The sequence below is a fragment of the Aegilops tauschii genome, chromosome 5 (assembly GCF_002575655.3).
Source record: "Aegilops tauschii subsp. strangulata cultivar AL8/78 chromosome 5, Aet v6.0, whole genome shotgun sequence".
NCBI lineage: Eukaryota > Viridiplantae > Streptophyta > Magnoliopsida > Poales > Poaceae > Aegilops > Aegilops tauschii.
The window spans coordinates 243766074-243771647 of NC_053039.3; positions in this window are offsets into that span (position 1 = coordinate 243766074).

Below are 5574 nucleotides of genomic sequence, written 5' to 3' on the forward strand. Positions count from 1 at the left end.
GAGAGAGGGAGTGCATCTTCATACCCTTGAAGATCGCTAAGCGGAAGCATTACAAGAACACGGTTGATGGAGTCGTACTCGCGGCGATTCAAATCACGGAAGATCCGATCTAGCGCCGGACGGACGGTGCCTCCGCGTTCAACACACGTACAGCCCGGGGACGTCTCCTCCTTCTTGATCCAGCAAGGGGAGAGGAGAAGTTGAGGGAGAACTCCGGCAGCACGACGGCGTGGTGGTGGAGCTTGTGGTATTCCTGCAGGGCTTTGCCAAGCTCTACGGAGGAGAAGGAAGAGTTGGAGGAGGGAGGGGCTGCGCCAGGGAAGGGGTGCGGCTGCCCTCTCTCTCCCTCACTATATATAGGGGTAAGCGGGTGGAGGAGGCGCCCTAGGGTTCCCTAGGGGAGGGGTGGCAGCCACAGGGGAAACCCTAGATGGGTTTGGGCGCCCCCAGCCCTAGGAAACTTGCCCTCCAAGCCGGGAGGGGCGGCTGCCCTAGGGCAGGCGCCCCCACCTCTCCAGGTTACGTGAGAGGGGTTGGGAGGGGCGCACAGCCCCTTAGTGGGCTGGTGTGCCCCCTCCCCTTGGCCCATAAGGCCCCCTAACGCTTGCTGGGGTCTCCGAAACACCTTTCGGTCACGCTGGTCGTCACCCGGTACTCCCAGAACAATTTCGGACTCCAATACCCTTCGTCCAATATATCGATCTTCACCTCCGGACCATTCCGAAGTTCCTCGTCACGTCCCGGATCTCATCCGGGACTCCAAACAACCTTCGGTAACCACATACTATTTCCCATAACAACTCTAGCGTCACCGAACCTTAAGTGTGTAGACCCTACGGGTTCGGGAACCATGCAGACATGACCGAGACACCTCTCCGGCCAATAACCAATAGCGGGATCTGGATACCCATATTGGCTCCCACATGTTCCACGATGATCTCATTGGATGAACCACAATGTCGGGTATTCAATCAATCCCGTATACAATTCCCTTTGTCTATCGGTATGTTACTTGCCCGAGATTCGATCGTCGGTATCCCCATACCTCGTTCAATCTCGTTACCGGCAAGTCTCTTTACTCGTTATGTAACGCATGATCCCGCGACTAACTCATTAGTCACATTGAGCTCATTATGATGATGCATTACCGAGTGGGCCCAGAGATACCTCTCCGTCATACGGAGTGACAAATCCCAGTCTCGATTCGTGCCAACCCAACAGACACTTTTGGAGATACCTGTAGTGCACCTTTATAGCCACCCAGTTACGTTGTGATGTTTGGTACACCCAAAGCATTCCTACGGTATCCGGGAGTTGCACAATCTCATGGTCTAAGGAAATGATACTTTACATTAGAAAAGCTCTTAGCAAACGAACTACACGATCTTGTGCTATGCTTAGGATTGGGTCTTGTCCATCACATCATTCTCCTAATGATGTGATCCCATTATCAATGACATCCAATGTCCATGGTCAGGAAACCATAACCATCTATTGATCAACGAGCTAGTCAACTAGAGGCTTACTAGGGACATGTTGTGGTCTATGTATTCACACATGCATTACGGTTTCCAGTTAATACAATTATAGCATGAACAATAGACAATTATCATGAACAAGGAAATACAATAATAACCATTTTATTATTGCCTCTAGGGCATATTTCCAATAGGAACGATGGATGGCACAGGGCCTACTCCATCGCGCGGTGGAGGCCACTGCTTCTTTGGGAGAAGAGGCAGGGCTGGCTGCCTGGATGTGCTCTAATTTGAGGTAACAAGTGAATCTTGTCAGATACTAGTTAAATCCGAGCTATGGGTGTGAAGCACTGATGTGCCAGTACATTTGATTATGACCTATTCTAATTTTGTACCTGAACTTTTTTTAGAAAGGGATGTACGTCAACTTAATGTGCTACCAGAACTTATTGTGTTGTCTGTCTGTTTTCTTTGCACAGCATTCAAGATATTTCCCCGTCATTGATAAAGACGATGAACCGTTATGTACGAGTTTGTTGGTTTCAACATAGCCCTACCCGTAGCGATCCACTGCTTCCATCCTGATTGTGCCGCCTGCTTGAAATTTTTGTATGCAAGTTCAGCGTGCTATGATGTTCTATATGATTGTGTCAACTATATAAGTTTTTACTGAGCATCAGCAATGCATATGGCTGAAAGATGTATTTACGAGCATCGACCGATGGGTCTCTCTCTCTCTCACACACACACACACACACGCACACACGCACAAGTGGGACCCGTTGAATTATTTCTTTGCTCATGACAACTTTTAATTAGGTTCCACTGTAATCTAACTTTTTTCTTAAGTTATTAATTGAGCTCACTGACTTCAAAAAGTTGTACAGAAGCCTTGTTTGGGCCTTTCCGGCGTCGTTGAATGTGGGCTGAGTAGCCTTGTTAGGTTGTACTGTACTACACAGGCTTTTTTTTCAACATCTGCAATGCAACTGGGCCGACAGTTGTACACAATATCTGGGTCAACTTGTTATTCTCCGCCCCGCTGGGCTGCAAACTTTCCTAGGAGGTATGCATTAGGCTTAACAATAAAAAGGACTTTAAGAAATAATAAATGGGATGTAATTACAATAACTGGGCAGTAACTATAAAAAAATGCACCAAACGCGTAATTAGTTTAAAAAATATATTATTTTTGGAATTTGAAAATTTTAATTTCATTACTTGTTGCGCGCGCAATATTTCATTGGATTTTAACGTAACACAACTTTATTTTGAAATTATATTTAATCTGATTAGAAATTTCGGATAAAAATATTTCGGATCCCATAAAAATGTGGGAAATTTTTTTGAATTCTGTTTTGAGCGGTTGGTTGAAATTATTAATCATTGTCCTAGCTAGAAAATGGGTTGTACTTTTAACAAACTGTAAATTGGCTGTAGTAAATTCCATTAGAATTAAAAAATGGGTTGTACATTCTTACAAATCGCAAATGGGCTATATGTTCTCTGCCACACACTTGTGGGCCTTCTAAGTTGACGCGTCCCCTAAAAAAACTAAGTTGACGCGTATGCAAGGCTTTGTCAACAACACACGGTTCTGGTAGCTGTGGCCGTTGGATGTCCATCCAACGGATGTCGTGCTTCTTCTTCAATCTCGGATATTCTTGCTTCAGGCGCCCAAAAAATGATTCCTCCCCCTGACATCTGGGGCGCACTGTTTCGGAGGCTGACCTGTGGGCCTACTAAGTTGACGCGTACCAAGGGCTTTGTCAACTTAGTCAATATAAACGATTCTAGCTGCAGTGACCGTAACGATGTCCATCCAACGGCCGTAGTGCTTCTTCAACCTATGGTCTTCTTGCTCCAGCCACCCAAAGCAGCGTCGGTCGTGCCGCGTGCTCCTGCCTCCCGTGGCCGGCTGTGATGTCGCGGAGGCCTCATCGCCCCTACTACTCCCACCGCTGGCCAGGCCATCCCTCTACTCACCCACACCCCCTGTTATTCTGCGGCGACGGCAGCCTCACACCGCAGCCGAACCAGTGAACCCTCGTACTCCTCTCCGCGCAGGCTTCCACTGTCGCGTCTTCCCCGGATCCGCGTCGTCCCCTTCCTAGGCCTCGCCGTCATCCACCGCCGTGGTGCTCTCGGCGCGGCGTGGTCAATGTGGTCAACGACCGACTTCCATCGGAAGAGTACTATACATGGAGGCTGACAGCTGGGTCCACGGCAGCCGCAAAGAAGTGCCTCCTTATTACGTGCAAAATAATTATTCCTCCACCTGACAGCGGGGACCCACCGGACGGGCCACCGTATTTTGTGAAAAAAATGTTTCCCCCTGACTGCTGGGACCCACCAGCTACATCTTCGCACACAAGGAAGTGCGTCCGGGCAAAAGAAAAAATGATTCACCCCCTGACTGTTGGGACCCACCAGCTACATCTTCGCACGCAAGGAAGTGCCTGACAGTCGGGACCCACCTGGTCGAAGCGTACGTAGCATTGTCATTCTGGCCGCGAACGTGTATGTACATACTGGTCGATGTAGAGGCGCGCACGTGTCGTAGTAGAGGCGCGCACGTAGCATGTACACGTACGTACAGCGGCCAGGGTGCAAGAAAGTAAATACGGCCACGTACGTACATACGGGCGGGGTCTCGAACGCCTACTCGCGCATACGTACGGCCAGGGCTCGTGTACATGGCTGGGTCGAAACGGAGAAACAACGTCGTCGTCGTGTTCATGGGGAGCCAACCGGCTGGGTCGGAACGGAATGCGTCGTCATGTTCATCAGGAGGGCTTGGACAGAATAGCCGATTGAAATGAGGCCTAGCGTACCGCAGAACGGAGGAAACGGCCTTGTGTTCGACCAGCCACGTTCGAAACGGGATCCTGTTCATCGGGAGGGGTCTAGCGTACCGCAAAACGAAGGAAGCGGACTTGTGTTGGAGCACTACGGTCGAAACGGGGGTCTTGTTCATCGGAGGGGTGTGGCGTACCGCAAAACGGAGGAAACGGACTTGTGTTGGAGCGCTACGGTCGAAACGGGGGTCCTGCTCGTCGGGAGGGGTGTGGCATACCACAAAACGGGACTCCACGGGATACAGTTCATCTCCACCGTCGACCTCCTCCAGCCTCCACGGGCTACTATTCATCCACCGTCGACCTCCTCCAGCCTCCACCTGCGACTGTTCATCCACAGGCTCATGTTCATCCAGCCTCCATCGCGCGCTACTCCACCGGCTACTGTTCAACCAGCCCTCTCCACGGGCTTCTGTTCAACCACCCCTCCACGGGCTACTGTTCATCCAGCCCTCCACCGTCTACTGTTCAACCAGCCCTCCACGGGGTCATCCTGTTCATCTAGCCCTCCACGGGGTCCTGTTCATCCAGCCCCAACCGGCTTGATCGATCGGGGTCCTGTTCATCCAGAGGCAACACCACGGGGTCCTGTTCATCCACCCCCACCGGGAACTGATCATCCAAACCCCCCAGCAACGCTCACTGTTCATCCAGAGGCAGCATCGATCGGCTTCAGTTAGCAGCAGTAGCGAAGAAATCACTCGGGTTCAGTAACGTAGCTAGTGCAATCGCTCGGGTCCAGTTAGAGGCCAACGCCTCGCTCGGGTTCAGTTAGAGCCCAACGCCTCGCACACACGCGCGTACGTGTACGAGAGAAATGCGCATCACTCGGCCCGACCACCCACCGTAACCGGGAACACCCCGATATTTTCCTCGCCCTCGCTTCTACCACGGTTTTTTCCGTAATGGACGGCCCAAAGAATGTCATGCAGCTGCGTCTCCGGCCCGCCCAGGACGAAAAGCCCATTTTCTGTCATGATTTTTTGTCATAGAAGTAGGAGCCCACCACATCTATGATGATACCGGGTTTTGTCACAATTATCGTCATAGAAGTGTCATAAGTATGACAGAATTTTTTTCCGTTCGGCCCAAAATGTCACGGATGTGTCTTTTTTTTGTAGTGATATCGGAGAAGTTTGCCCTTATTAAGGATTATATTGATGGGTTGCATTTTACCATTGCACATGTTGATTTTGATAGATATAATATGCATGCGCTTGCTGCTCCTACTTGCAATT